Here is a 16,326-nt window from a genome sequence, read left to right on the forward strand (position 1 = left end):
GAGCTGATGAGACCGAGAGTTGACAAGATGGAGAGAGATTTGACGATATGGTGTGGGACTTGACTAGATGGAGTGAGTTGACGAGATAGAGATAGAGTTGCTGAGATGGAGAGAGAATTTACGAGACGGAGAGAGAGTTGACGAGATGGAGAATGAGCGGACGAGAGGGAAAGGCATTGGATGAGATGGAGAGATCTGACTAGATGGAGAGGGAGTTGACGAGATAGAGAGAGAGTTGACGAGTCAGAGAGGCATTTGACGAGACAGAGAGGGAGTTGATGGAGAGATAGGTGAAAAGACAGAGAGAGAGTTGACGAGATGGAGAGAGAGTTGACGAGATGGAGAGAGAGTTGACGAGATGGAGAGAGAGCTGACAAGATGGAGAGAGAGCTGACGAGATGGAGAAAATTGTTGACGAGATGGAGAGCGAGTTGACATGATGGAGACAGAGTAGACGAGACGGAGAGAGTGTTGACGAGACGGAGTTAGAGTTGAAGAGACAGAGAGGGAGTTCACGAGATGGAGAGGGTGCTGATGTGATGGAGGGAGAGATGATGAGATGGATCAAGAGCTGAAGAGATGGAGCGAGAGCTGACGAGAGGGAGGGAAATAGTTGGCGAGACGGATAGAGTGTTGATGAGACGCAGAGAGAGTTGACGAGATGGAGGGAGAGTTGATGAGATGAAGAGAGCATTTACAAAATGGAGAGAGAGATGACAAGATGGAGTGATAGGTGCCGAGTCGGAGCGAGAGCTTGACGAGACGGATAGAGAGTTGAATAGATGAAGAGAGACTTGACGAGATGGAGAGAGAGTTGAAGAGACGGAGGGAGAGTTGACGAGATGGAGGGACTGTTAACGAGATGGAGAGAGAGTTGTTGAGATGGAGAGAGTGTTGACGAGATGGAGTGATAGGTGAGGAGACGGAAGGACAGTTGACGAGGTGGAGAGAGAGATGATGAGATGGAGAGAGAGAGATGATGAGATGGATACAGAGCTGACGAGACGGAGAGAGAGTTGATGAGACGGATCAAGGAGCTGACGAGATGGAGAGAGAGCTGACGAGAGGGAAGGAAATAGTTGGCGAGACGGAGAGTCTGTTGACGAGATGCAAAGGGAATTGACGAGATGGAGGGAGAGTTCATGAGATGGAGGGAGCGTTGACAAAATGGAGAGAGAGATGAAATGATGGAGTGATAAGTGACGAGGCGTAGCGAGAGCTTGACGAGACAGATACAGAGTTGACAGAGAGCTGACGAGATGGAGAGAGAGCTGCCGAGACAGAGAAAAATATTTGACGAGATGGGGAGAGAATTGATGATATCGAGAGAGATTTGACAAGATGGAGAGATAGTTGATGAGATGGAGAGAGAGTTGATGAGACGGAGAATGAGCTGATGAGATGGAGAGCTGACGAGACGGAGAGAGATTTGACGAGATGGCCTGGGACTTGACGAGATGGAGAGAGAGTTGACGAGATAGAGGTAGAGTTGCCTGGATGGAGAGAGAGTTTACGAGACGGAGAGAGAGTTGACGAGATGGAGAGAGAGCTGACGGGGAGGAGAGAGTTGACGGGGAGGAGAGAGATGACGAGATGGAGAAAAATAACTGACGAGATGGGGAGCGAGTTGACGAGATGGAGAGAGATTTGACGAGATAGAGAGAGAGTTGACGACTTGGAGAGACAGTTGATGAGCCGGAGATTGAGCTGATGAGACAGATAGTTGACAAGATAGAGATAGATTTGACGATATGGTGTGGGACTTGACGAGATGGGGAGAGAGTTGACGATATAGAGAGAGATTTGATGAGATGGAGAGAGAGTTGACAACTTGGAGAGAGATTTGATGGGCCGGAGATTGAGCTGATGAGAAAGAGAGTTGACAAGACGGAGACAGATTCGACGATATGGTGTGGGACTTGATGAGATGGAGAGTGAGCTGAAGAGAAGGAGAGCTGACGAGACGGAGAGAGATTTAACGAGATGCAGAGTGAGCTGATGAGAGGGAAAGGCATTTGACGAGATGGAGAGATCTGACGAGATGGAGAGGGAGTTGACGAGATAGAGAGAGAGTTGACGAGTGTCAGAGTAAGTTGATGAGACGGAGAGTGAGTTGACAAGATGGAGAGATAGGTGACGAGACAGAGAGAGAGTTGACGAGATCGAGAGAAATTTGCCGAGATGGAGAGAGCGTTGACAAAACGGAGAGAGATATGAAAAGATGGAGTGATTACTGATGAGGTGGAGCGAGAGCTTGACGAGATGGATAGAGTTCTGACGAGATGGAGAGAGAACTGAAGAGATGGAGAGAGAGCTGCCGAGACAGAGAAAAAAAGTTGACGTGATGGGGAGAAAGTTTACGATATCGAGAGAGATTTGACGAGATGGAGAGAGAGTTGACGAGACGGAGAGAGAGTTGAGGAGACGGAGAGTGAGCTGATGAGATGGAGAGTTGCCGAGATGGAGAGAGAGTTTACAAGACAGAAAGAGAGTTGACGAGATGTAGAGTGAGCTGACAAGAAGGAGAGGGCTGACGAGATGGAGAAAAATAACTGACGAGATGGAGAGAGAGTTGATGAGATGGAGAGAGATTTGATGAGATGGAGAGAGAGTTGATGACTTGTAGAGAGAGTTGATGAGCTGGAGATTGAGCTGATGAGACAGATAGTTGACAAGACAGAGAGAGATTTGACGGCATGGTGTGGGACTTGACGAGATGGGGAGAGAGTTGACGAGATAGAGTGAGAGTTGCTGAGATGGAGAGAGAGTTTACAAGATGGAGAGTGAGCTGAAGAGAAGGAGAGCTAATGAGACGGAGAGAGATTTGATGAGATGGAGAGTGAGCTGTTGAGAGGGAAAGGCATTTGACGAGATGTAGAGATCTGACGAGATGGAGAGGGAGTTGACGAGATGGAGAGATAGGTGACGAGACAGAGAGGGAGCTGACGAGATGGAGCGAAATTTGACGAGATGGAGAGAGCGTTGACAAAACGGAGAGAGAGATGAAAAGATGGAGTGATAACTGACGAGGCGGAGCGAGAACTTGGCGAGATGGATAGAGAGTTGACGAGATGGAGAGAGAGCTGACGAGATGGAGAGAGAGTTGATGAGATGGATCAAGAGTTGACGAGATGGAGAGAGAGCTGACGAGAGGGAGGGAAATAGTTAGCGAGACGGAGAGAGTGTTGATGAGATGCAAAGAGAATTGACGAGATGGAGGGAGAGTTGACGAGACGGAGAGAGCGTTGACAAAATGGAGAGAGAGATGAAAAAATGGAGTGATAGGTGAGAAGGCAGAGCGAAAGCTTGATGGGATGGATAGAGATTTGACAGAGAGCTGACGAGATGGAGAGAGAGCTGCCGAGACAGAGTAAAAAAGTTGACAAGATGGGGAGAGAGTTAACGATATCGAGAGAGATTTGATGAGATGGAGAGAGAGCTGACGAGATGGAGAGAGAGTTGATGAGACGGAGAGTGAGCTGATGCGATGGAGAGTTGACGAGATGGAGAGAGAGAAGACGAGATAGAGAAAGAGTTGCCGAGTTAGAGAGAGAATTTACAAGACAGAAAGGGAGTTGACGAGATGTAGAGAGAGCTGACGAGAAGTAGAGGGCTGACGAGATGGAGAAAAATAACTGACGAGATGGAGAGAGAGTTGACGAGAAGGAGAGAGAGTTGATGAGCCGGAGATTGAGCTGATGAGACAGAGTTGTCAAGACGGAGAGAGATTTGACGATATGTTGTGGGACTTGATGAGATGGGAGATAGTTGACGATATCGAGAGAGATTTGACGAGATGGAGAGAGAGTTGATGAGATGGAGAGAGAGCTGACGAGACGGAGAGAGATTTGACGAAATGGCTCGGGACTTGACGGGATGGATAGAGCGTTGACGAGATAGAGATAGAGTTGCTGAGATGTAGAGAGAGTTTCCGAGAAGGAGAGAGAGTTGACGAGATGGGAGAAAAATAACTGACGAGATGCAGAGAGAGTTGACGAGATGGAAAGAGATTTGACGAGATGGAGAGCGAGTTGACGACTTGGAGAGAGAGTTGATGAGACAGAGAGTTGACAAGAAGGAGAGAGATTTGACGATATGGTGTGGGACTTGACGAGATGGAGAGGGAGTTGACGAGATAGAGAGAGAGTTGACCAGTTAGAGAGGCATTTGACGAGATGGAGAGTGAGTTGACGAGATGGAGAGATAGGTGACGAGACAGAGAGAGAGTTGACGAGATGGAGAGAGAGTTGACGAGATGGAGAGAGAGTTGACGAGATGGAGAGAGAGCTGACAAGATGGAGAGGGAGCTGACGAGATGGAGAAAATTGTTGACGAGATGGAGAGCGAGTTGACATGATGGAGACAGATTTGACGAGATGGAGAGAGAGTTGACGAGACGGAGTTAGAGTTGAAGAGACAGAGAGGGAGTTCACGAGATGGAGAGGGAGCTGATGTGATGGAGGGAGAGATGATGAGATGGATCAAGAGCTGAAGAGATGGAGAGAGAGCTGACGAGAGGGAGGGAAATAGTTGGCGAGACGGATAGAGTGTTGACGAGACGCAGAGAGAGTTGACGAGATGGAGGGAGAGTTGATGAGATGAAGAGAGCATTGACAAAATGGAGAGAGAGATGACAAGATGGAGTGATCGGTGCCGAGTCGGAGCGAGAGCTTGACGAGCCGGATAGAGAGTTGAATAGATGAAGAGAGACTTGACGAGATGGAGAGAGACTTGATGAGATGGAGTTAGAGTTGAGGAGACAGAGTAGGAATTGACGAGACAGAGTGGGAGTTGACGTGATGGAGGGAGAGTTGATGAGAGGGAGGGAGAGTTGACGAGATGGAGGGACTGTTAACAAGATGGAGAGAGAGTTGTTGAGACGGAGAGAGAGTTGACGAGATGGAGAGATAGGTGAGGAGACGGATGGAGAGTTGACGAGGTGGAGAGGGAACTGACGAGACAAGAGAGGGATCTGTTGAGATGGAGAGAGAGTTGACGAGACGCAGAGAGAGTTGATGAGAAGGATCAAGAGCTGATGAGAGGGAGAGAGTGCTGACGATAGGGAGGGAAATAGTTGGCGAGACGGAGAGTCTGTTGACGAGATGCAAAGGGAATTGACGAGATGGAGGGAGAGGTGACGAGATGGAGGGAGCGTTGACAAAATGGAGAGAGAGATGAAAAGATAGAGTGATAGGTGACGAGGCATAGCGAGAGCTTGACGAGATGGATAGAGAGTTGACAGAGAGCTGACGAGATGGAGAGAGAGCTGCTGAGACAGAGAAAAATATTTGACGAGATGGGGAGAGAGTTGATGATATCGAGAGAGATTTGACAAGATGAATAGAGAGTTGATGAGATGGAGAGAGAGTTGATGAGATGGAGAATGAGCTGATGAGATGGAGAGCTGACGAGACGGAGAGAGATTTGACGAGATGGCCTGGGACTTGACGAGATGGAGAGAGAGTTGACGAGAAAGAGATAGAGTTGCCTGGATGGAGAGAGAGTTTACGAGACGGAGACAGAATTGACGAGATGGAGAGAGAGCTGACGGGGAGGAGAGAGATGACGAGATGGAGAAAAATAACTGACGAGATGGGGAGCGGGTTGACGAGATGGAGAGAGATTTGACGAGATAGAGAGAGAGTTGACGACTTGGAGAGAGAGTTGATGAGCCGGAGATTGAGCTGATGAGAAAGAGAGTTGACAAGACGGAGAGAGATTCGATGATATGGTGTGGGACTTGACGAGATGGAGAGTGAGCTGAAGAGAAGGAGAGCTGACGAGACGGAGAGAGATTTGATGAGATGGAGAGTGAGCTGATGAGAGGGAAAGGTATTTGACGAGATGGAGAGATCTGACGAGATGGAGAGGGAGTTGAAGAGATAGAGAGAGAGTTGACGAGTGTGAGACTAAGTTGATGAGACGGGGAGTTAGGTGACGAGACAGAGAGAGAGTTGACGAGATCGAGAGAAATTTGACGAGATGGAGAGACCATTGACAAAACGGAGAGATATGAAAAGATGGAGTGATAACTGACGAGGCGGAGTGAGAGCTTGACGAGATGGATATAGTTCTGACGAGATGGAGAGAGAGCTGACGAGATAGAGAGAGAGCTGCCGAGACAGAGAAATCAAGTTGACGTGATGGGGAGAGAGTTAACGATATTGAGAGAGATTTGACGAGATGGAGAGAGTTTTGACGAGATGGAGAGAGAGTTGACGAGATGGAGAGAGAGTTAATGAGACGGAGAGTGAGCTGATGAGTTGGAGAGTTGACGAGTTGGAGAGAGATTTGACGAGATGCCCGGGACTTGACGATACGCAGAGAGAGTGGACGAGATAGAGATAGAGTTGCCGAGATGGAGAGAGAGTTTACAAGACAGAGAGAGAGTTGACGAGATGTAGAGAGAGCTGACGAGAAGAAGACGGCTGACGAGATGGAGAAAAATAACTGACGAGATGGAGAGAGAGTTGACGAGATGGAGAGAGATTTAACGAGATGGAGAGAGAGTTGACGACTTGGAGAGAGAGTTGATGAGCCAGAGATTGAGCTGATGAGACAGATAGTTGACAAGACGGAGAGAGATTTGAAGATATGGTGTGGGACTTGACGAGATGGGGAGAGAGTTGACGATATAGAGAGAGATTTGACGAGATGGAGAGAGAGTTGACGAGATAGAGTGTGAGTTGCTGAGATGGAGATAGAGTTTACGAGACGGAGAGAGAGTTGACAAGATGGAGAGTGAGCTGAAGAGAAGGAGAGCTGACGAGATGGAGAGAGATTTGACGAGATGGAGTGTGAGCTGACAAGATGGAGAGAAATTTGATAAGACAGAGAGAGCGTTGACAAAACGGAGAGAGAGATGAAAAGATGGAGTGATAACTGATGAGGCAGAGCGAGAACTTGACGATATGGATAGAGATTTGATGAGATGGAGAGTGAGCTGATGAGAGGGAAAGGCATTTGACTAGATGGAGAGATCTGACGAGATGGAGAGGGAGATGAAGAGATAGAGAGAGAGTTGATGAGTGTGAGAGGAAGTTGACGAGACGGAGAGTGAGTTGATGAGATGGAGAGTAGGTGACAAGACAGAGAGAGAGTTGATGAGATGGAGAGAAATTTGACGAGACGGAGAGAGCGTTGACAAAATGGAGAGAGAGATGAAAAGTTGGAGTGATAACTGACGAGGTGGAGCGAGAACTTGACGAGCTGGACAGAGAGTTGATGAGATGGAGAGAGCTGACGAGATGGAGAGAGAGCTGATGAGATGGAGAGAGAGTTGATGAGACGGATCAAGATCTGACGAGATGGAGAGAGAGCTGACGAGAGGGAGGGAAATAGTTGGCGAGATGGAGAGAATGTTGACGAGATGCAAAGAGAATTGACGAGATGGAGGGAGAGTTGACGAGACAGAGAGAACGTTGACAAAATGGAGAGAGAGATGAAAAGATGGAGTGATAGGTGACGAGACGTAGCGAGAGCTTGACGAAATGGATAGAGAGTTGACAGAGAGCTGACGAGATGGGGAGAGAGCTGCCGAGACAGAGAAAAAAAGTTGACGAGATGGGGAGAGAGTTAACGATATCGAGAGAGATTTCACGAGATGGAGAGAGAGTTGACGAGACGGAGAGAGAATTGATGAGACGGAGAGTGAGCTGATGAGATGGAGAGTTGACGAGATGGAGAGAGATTTGACGAGAGGGAGGGAAATAGTTGGCGAGACGGAGAATCTGTTGATGAGATGCAAAGGGATTTGACGAGATGGAGGGAGAGTTGATGAGATGGAGGGAGCGTTGACAAAATGGAGAGAGAGATGAAAAGATGGAGTGATAGGTGACGAGGCGTAGCGAGAGCTTGACGAGATGGATAGAGAGTTGACAGAGAGCTGACGAGATGGAGACAGAGCTGCCAAGACAGAGAAAAAAAGTTGACGAGATGGGGAGAGAGTTAACGATTTCGAGAGAGATTTGACGAGATGGAGAGAGTGTTGACGAGACGGAGAGAGAGTTGATGAGACGGAGAGGGAGCTGATGAGATGGAGAGTTGACGAGATGGAGAGAGATTTAACGACATGACCGGGACTGGTCGAGATGGAGAGAGAGTGGGCGAGATAGAGAAAGAGTTGCCAAGATGGAGAGAGAGTTTACAAGACAGAGAGAGAGTTGACGAGATGTAGAGACAGCTGATGAGATGGAGAGGGCTGACGAGATGGAGAAAAATAACTGACGAGATGCAGAGAGAGTTGAAGAGATGGAGAGAGAGTTGATGAGCCGGAGATTGAGCTGATGAGACAGAGAGCTGACAAGACGGAGAGAGATTTGATGATATGGTGTGGGACTTGATGAGATGGGAGATAGTTGACGATATCGAGAGAGATTTGACGAGATGGAGAGAGAGTTGATGAGATGGAGAGAGAGTTGACGAGACTGAGAGAGATTTGACAAAATGGCTCGGGATTTGACGGGATGGAGAGAGAGTTGAAGAGATAGAGATAGAGTTGCTGAGATGGAGAGAGAGTTTACGAGACGGAGAGAGAGTTGACGAGATGGAGAAAAATAACTGACGAGATGCGGAGAGAGTTGATCAGATGGAAAGAGATTTGATGAGATGGAGTGCGAGTTGACGACTTGGAGAGAGAGTTGATGAGACGGAGATTGAGCTGATGAGACAGAGAGTTGACAAGACGGAGAGAGATTTGACGATATGGTTTGGGACTTGACGAGATGGAGAGTGAGTTGACGAGATAGAGATAGAGTTGCTGAGATGTAGAGAGAGTTTACGAGACACAGAGAGAGTTGACGAGATGGAGAGTGAGCTGAGGAGAAGGACAGCTGACGAGACGGAGAGAGATTTGATGAGATGGAGAGTGAGCGGACGAGAGGGAAAGGGATTTGACGAGATGAAGAGATCTGACGCGATGGAGAGGGAGTTGACGAGATAGGGAGAGAGTTGACGAGTTAGAGAGGCATTTGATGAGACGGAGAGTGAGTTGACGAGATGGAGAGATAGGTGACGAGATGGTGAGAGAGCTGACGAGATGGAAAGAGAGCTGACGAGATGTAGAAAGATAGTTGACGAGATGGAGAGCTAGTTGACAAGATGGAGACAGAGTTGATGAGATGGAGAGAGATTTGACGGGATGGATTTAGATTTGAGGAGACAGAGAGGGAGTTGACAAAATGGAGAGGGAGCAGACGTGATGGAGGCAGAGTTGATAAGAGGGAGAGTGAGCTGATGAGACGGAGAGTGAGCTGATGGGATGGAGAGTTGACGAGACGGAGAGAGATTTGACGAGATGGCCCAGGACTTGACCTGATGGAGAGAGAGGTGACGAGATAGAGATAGAATTGCTGAGATGGAGAGAGAGTTTACGAGACAAAGCTAGAGTTGACGAGATGGAGAGAGAGCTAACGAGATTGAAAGAGGGCTGACGAGATGGAGGAAAATAGCTGAAGAGATGGGGAGAGAGTTGACGAGATGGAGACAGAGTTGATGAGATGGAGAGAGAGTTGACGGGATGGATTTAGATTTGAGGAGACAGAGAGGGAGTTGACGAAATGGAGAGGGAGCAGACGTGATGGAGGCAGAGTTGATAAGAGGGAGAGTGAGCTGATGAGACGGAGAGTGAGCTGATGGGATGGAGAGTTGACGAGACGGAGAGAGATTTGACGAGATGGCCCAGGACTTGACCAGATGGAGAGAGAGGTGACGAGATAGAGATAGAATTGCTGAGATGGAGAGAGAGTTTACGAGACAAAGCTAGAGTTGACGAGATGGAGAGAGAGCTAACGAGATTGAGAGAGGGCTGACGAGATGGAGGAAAATAGCTGAAGAGATGGGGAGAGAGTTGACGAGATGGAGAGAGATTTGACGAGATAGAGGAACAGTTGACGAGACGGAGAGAGAGTTGATGAGACGGAGAGTGTGCTGATGAGTCGGATTGTTGACGAGACGGAGAGAGATTTGATGAGATGGCCCAGGACTTGACCAGATGGAGAAAAAGTTGACGAGATAGAGATAGAGTTGCTGAAATGGAGAGTGATTTTGCGAGATGGAGAGAGAGTTGAAGAGACGGAGAGTGAGCTGAAGAGAAGGACAGCTGACAAGATGGAGAGAGATTTGACGAGATGGAGAGAGAGCTGACGAGATGGAGAGAGAGCTGACGAGATGGAGAAAATTGTTGACGAGATGGAGAGCGAGTTGACATGACGGAGACAGAGTTGACGAGATGGAGAGAGAGTTGACAAGACGGAGTTAGAGTTGAGGAGACAGAGAGGGAGTTCACGAGATGGAGAGGGAGCTGACGTGATGGAGGGAGAGTTGATGAGAGGGAGAGAGAGTTGACGTGACGGATGGAGAGTTGATGAGACAGAGGGTAAGTTGACGAGATTGAGAGATCGTTGACGAGATGGAGAGAGAATTGTTGAGATGGAGAGAGAGGTGACGAGATGGAGAGATAGGTGAGGATACGGAAGGAGAGTTGACGAGGTGGAGAGGGAGCTAACGAGACAAGAGAGGGATCTGTTGAGATGGAGAGAGAGCTGACGAGATGGAGAGATAGTTGATGAGACGGATCAAGAGCTGAAGAGATGGAGAGAGAGCTGACGAGAGGGAGGGAAATAGTTGGCGAGACAGAGAGTGTTGACGAAACGCAGAGAGTTGACGAGATGGAGGGAGAGTTGAAGAGACGGAGAGAGCATTGACGAAATGGAGAGATAGATGAAAAGATGGAGTGATAGGTGACGAGACGGAGCGAGAGCTTGATGAGACGGATAGAGAGTTGACTAGATGGAGAGAGAACTGACGAGATGGAGAGAGAACTGAACAGACGGAGAAAAATAGTTGACAAAATGGGGAGAGAGTTGACAATATAGAGAGAGATTTGACGAGATGGAGAGAGAGTTGACAAGACGGAGAGAGAGTTGATGAGATGGAGATTGAGTTGATGAGATGCAGAGTTGACAAGACGGAGAAGATTTGATGAGATTGCGTGGGACTTGACGAGATGGAGAGAGATTTGACGAGATAGAGATAGAGATGCCGAGATGGAGAGAGAGTTTGCGAGAAGGAAAGAGAATTGACGAGATGGATTGAAAGCTGACAAAATGGAGAGAGAGCTGACGAGATGGAGAAAAATAGTTGATGAGATGTGGAGAAATTTGATGAGATGGAGAGAGATTTGACGCGACGTTGGGAGAGTTGAAGAGATGGAGAGTGAGCTGAAGCGAAGGACAGCTGACGAGACGGGGTGAGATTTGACGAGATGGTGACTGAGCTGACGAGAGGGAAAGGCATTTGACGAGATGGAGAGATCTGAGGAGATAGAGAGGGAGTTGACGAGATGGAGAGAGAGTTGGCGCGTTAGAGTGGCTGTTGACGAGACGGAGAGTGAGTTGACGAGATGCAGAGATAGGTGACGAGACAGAGAGAGAGTTGACGAGATGGAGAGAGAGCTGACGAGATGGAGAGAGAGCTGAGGAGAAGTGGAGAGAGTTGATGAGCCAGAGAGAGAGCTGATGAGACAGAGAGTTGATGAGATGGTGAGAGATTTGACGAGATGGCGCAGGACTTGACGAGATGGAGAGAGAGTTGACGAGACAGAGATAAAATGTTGACGAGATGGGGAGAGAGTTGACGATATCAAGAGAGATTTGACGAGATGGAAAGAGATTTGACGAGATGGAGAGAGAGCTGACGAGATAGAGAGAGAGCTGACGAAATGGAGAAAATTGTTGACGAGATGGAGAGCGAGTTGACATGATGGAGACAGAGTTGATGAGATGGAGAGAGAATTGACAAGGCGGAGTTAGAGTTGAGGAGACAGAGAGGGAGTTCACGAGATGGAGAGGGAGCTGACATGATGGAGGGAGAGTTGATGAGAGGGATAGAGAGTTGACGTGACGGATGGAGAGTTGATGAGACAGAGGGAGATTTGACGAGATGGAGACATCGTTGACGAGATGGAGAGAGAATTGTTGAGATGGAGAGAGAGGTGACGAGATGGAGAGATAGGTGAGGAGACGGAAGGAGATTTGACGAGGTGGAGAGGGAGCTACTGAGACAAGAGAGGGATCTGTTGAGATGGAGAGAGAGCTGACGAGATGGAGAGAGAGTTGATGAGACGGATCAAGAGCTGAAGAGATGGAGAGAGAGCTGACGAGAGGGAGGGAAATAGTTGGCGAGACAGAGAGAGTGTTGACGAAACGCAGAGAGTTGACGAGATGGAGGGAGAGTTGAAGAGACGGAGAGAGCATTGACAAAATGGAGAGATAGACGACAAGATGGAGTGATAGGTGACGAGACGGAGTGAGAGCTTGATGAGACGGATAGAGAGTTGACTAGATGGAGAGAGAGCTGACGAGATGGAGAGAGAACTGAACAGACGGAGAAAAATAGTTGACGAAATGGGGAGAGAGTTGACAATATGGAGAGAGAGTTGACGAGATGGAGAGAGTGCTGACGAGGTGCAGAAAAATAGTTGACAAGATGGAGAGCGAGTTGACAAGATGGAGTTAGAGTTGACGAGACAGCGTGGGATTTGACAAGACAGATAGGGGGTTGATGTGATGAAGGGAGAGTTGATGAGATGGAGGGAGAGTTGACGAGATGGAGAGAGAGTTGAAGAGACGGAGCGAGAGTTGACGAGATGGAGGGACTGTTGACGAGATGGAGAGGGAGTTGTTGAGATGGAGAGAGAGTTGACGAGATAGAGAGATAGTTGAGGAGACGGAAGGAGAGTTGGTGAGGTGGAGAGGGAGCTGACGAGACAAGAGAGTGATCTATTGAGATGGAGAGAGAGCTGACGAAACGGAGAGAGAGTTGATGAGATGGATCAAGAGCTGACGAGATGGAGAGAAAGCTGACGAGAGGGAGGGAAATAGTTGGCGAGACGGAGAGAGTGTTGATGAAACGCAGAGAGAGTTGACGAAATGGTGGGAGAGTTGAAGGGGCAGAGAGAGCATTGATGAAATGGAGAGATAGATGACAAGATGGAGTGATAGGTGACGAGACAGAGCGAGAGCTTGACGAGACGGATAGAGAGTTTAATAGATGGAGAGAGAGCTGACATGATGGAGAGAGATTGAACAGATGGAGAAAAATAGTTTACGAAATGGGGAGAGAGTTGACAATATGGAGAGAGATTTGACGAGATGGAGAGAGAGTTGACGAGACAGAGTGAGAGTTGACGAGATGGAGAGTGAGCTGATGAGATGGAGAGTTGACAAGTTGGAGAGAGATTTGATGAGATTGCGTGGGACTTGACGAGATGGCGAGAGATTTGACGAGATAGAGATAGAGATGCTGAGATGGAGAGAGAGTTTGCGAGAAGGAAAGAGAGTTGTAGAGATGGAGTGAAAGCTGACAAAATGGAGAGAGAGCTGACGAGATGGAGAAAAATAGTTGACGAGATGTGGAGAAATTTGACGAGATGGAGAGAGATTTGACGAGACATTGGGAGAGTTGAAGAGATGGAGAGTGAGCTGAAGTGAGGGACGCCTGACGAGACGGGGTGAGATTTGACGAGATGGTGACTGAGCTGACGAGAGGGAAAGGCATTTGACAAGATGGAGAGATCTGAGGAGATGGAGAGGGAGTTGACGAGATGGAGAGAGAGTTGGCGAGTTAGAGTGGCTGTTGACGAGACAGAGAGTGAATTGACGAGATGCAGAGATAGGTGACGAGACAGAGAGAGAGTTGACGAGATGGAGAGAGAGCTGACGAGATGGAGAGAGAGCTGACGAGATGTGGAGAGAGTTGACGAGCCAGAGAGTGAGCTGATGAGACAGAGAGTTGATGAGATGGTGAGAGATTTGACGAGATGGCGCAGGACTTGAAGCGATGGAGAGAGAGTTGACGAGACAGAGAAAAAATGTTGACGAGATGGGGAGAGAGTTGACGATATCAAGAGAGATTTGACGAGATGGAGAGAGAGCTGACGAGATGGAGAGAGAGCTGACGAGATGGAGAATGATAGTTGACGAGATGGAGAGCGAGTTGACAAGATGGAGACAGAGTTGATGAGATGGAGAGAGATTTGACGAGATGGATTTAGATTTGAGGAGTCAGAGAGGGAGTTGACGAAATGGAGAGGGAGCAGACGTGATGGAGGCAGAGTTGATAAGAGGGAGAGTGAGCTGATGAGACGGAGAGTGAGCTGATGGGATGGAGAGTTGACGAGACGGAGAGAGATTTGACGAGATGGCCCAGCACTTGACCTGATGGAGAGAGAGGTGACGAGATAGAGATAGAAATGCTGAGATGGAGAGAGAGTTTACGAGACAAAGCTAGAGTTGACGAGATGGAGAGAGAGCTAACGAGATTGAGAGAGGGCTGACGAGATGGAGGAAAATAGCTGAAGAGATGGGGAGAGAGTTGACGAGACGGAGAGACAGTTGACGAGTTGGAGAGAAGGCTGACGAGATGGAGAGAGAGCTGACGAGATGGAGAAACATAGTTGATGAGATGGAGAGTGAGTTGACAAGATGGAGACAGAGTTGATGAGATGGAGAGATAGTTGACGAGACGAATTTAGATTTGAGGAGACAGAGAGGGAGTTCACGAAATGGTGAGGGAGCAGACGTGATGGAGGGAGAGTTGATGAGAGGGAGAGTGAGCTGATGAGATGGAGAGTGAGCTGATGGGATGGAGAGTTGACGAGATGGAGAGAGATTTGACGAGATGGCCAAGGACTTGACCAGATGGAGACAGAGGTGAAGAGATAGAGATAGAATTGCCGAGATGGAGAGAGAGTTTACGAGATGGAGCGAGAGTTGACGAGATGGATGGAGAGCTAACGAGATTGAGAGAGGGCTGACGAGATGGAGGAAAATAGCTGATGAGATGGGGAGAGAGTTTACGAGACGAAGCGAGAGTTGACGAGATGGAGAGAGAGCTAACGAGATTGAGAGAGGGCTGCCGAGATGGAGGAAAATAGCTGACGAGATGGGAAGAGAGTCGACGAGATGGAGAGAGATTTGACGAGATGGAGGGAGAGTTGACGAGACGGAGAGAGAATTGATGAGACAAAGAGTGAGCCGATGAGACGGAGAGTTGACGAGACAGAGAGAGATTTGATGAGATGGCTTGGGAGTTGACGAGATAGAGAGAGAGTTGATGAGATAGAGATAGAGTTGCTGAAATGGGGAGTGATTTAGCGAGATGGAGAGGGAGTTGAAGAGACGGAGAGTGAGCTGAAGAGAAGGAGAGCTGATGCGACGGAGAGAGATTTGACGAGATGGGGAGTGATCTGATGAGATGGAACTGAATTTGAAGAGATGGAGAGATCTGACGAGATGGAGAGGGACTTGATGAGATGGAGAGATAGGTGACGAGACAGAGAGAGAGTTAACGAGATGGAGAGAGTGCTGACGAGGTGCAGAAAAATAGTTGACGAGATGGAGAGCGAGTTGACAAGATGGAGTTAGAGTTGACGAGACAGAGTGGGATTTGACAAGACAGACAGGGGGTTGATGTGATGAAGGGAGAGTTGATGAGATGGAGAGAGAGTTGACGAGATGGAGAGAGAGTTGAAGAGACGGAGCGAGAGTTGACGAGATGGAGGGACTGTTCATGAGATGGAGAGAGAGTTGTTGAGATGGAGAGAGAGTTGTTGTGATGGAGAGAGAGTTGACGAGATGGAGAGATAGTTGAGGAGACAGAAGGAGAGTTGGCGAGGTGGAGAGGGAGCTGACGAGACAAGAGAGTGATCTATTGAGATGGAGAGAGAGCTGACGAAACGGAGAGAGAGTTGATGAGACGGATCAAGAGCTGACGAGATGGAGAGAAAGCTGACGTGAGGGAGGGAAATAGTTGGCGAGACGGAGAGAGTGTTGACGAAATGCAGAGAGAGTTGACGAGATGGTGGGAGAGTTGAAGAGACAGAGAGAGCATTGACGAAATGGAGAGATAGATGACAAGATGGAGTGATAGGTGACGAGACAGAGCGAGAGCTTGACGAGACGGATAGAGAGTTTACTAGATGGAGAGTGAGCTGACATGATGGAGAGAGATTGAACAGACGGAGAAAAATAGTTTACGAAATGGGGAGGGAGTTGACAATCTGGAGAGAGATTTGAAGAGATGGTGAGAGAGTTGACGAGGTACAGAAAAATAGTTGACGAGATGGAGAGCGAGTTGACAAGATGGAGTTAAAGTTGACGAGACAGAGTGGGATTTGACAAGACAGATAGGGGGCTGACAAGATTGAGAGAGAGTTGTTGAGATGGAGAGAGAGTTGACGAGATGGAGAGATAGTTGAGGAGACGGAAGGAGAGTTGGCGAGGTGGAGAGGGAGCTGATGAGACAAGAGAGTGATCTATTGAGATG

At 48.4% G+C, this 16,326-nt stretch overlaps 1 protein-coding gene across 1 annotated transcript in view; it reads left to right on the forward strand.

The window, feature by feature from the left end:
* LOC121281479 (soluble guanylate cyclase 88E-like) overlaps positions 1-16,326 on the forward strand; it is a 1,149,736-nt gene that overhangs the window by 346,817 nt on the left and 786,593 nt on the right. The window lies entirely within an intron of this gene.

The sequence above is a fragment of the Carcharodon carcharias genome, chromosome 8, assembly GCF_017639515.1.
Source record: "Carcharodon carcharias isolate sCarCar2 chromosome 8, sCarCar2.pri, whole genome shotgun sequence".
In the NCBI taxonomy this organism is placed as follows: Eukaryota; Metazoa; Chordata; class Chondrichthyes; order Lamniformes; family Lamnidae; genus Carcharodon; species Carcharodon carcharias.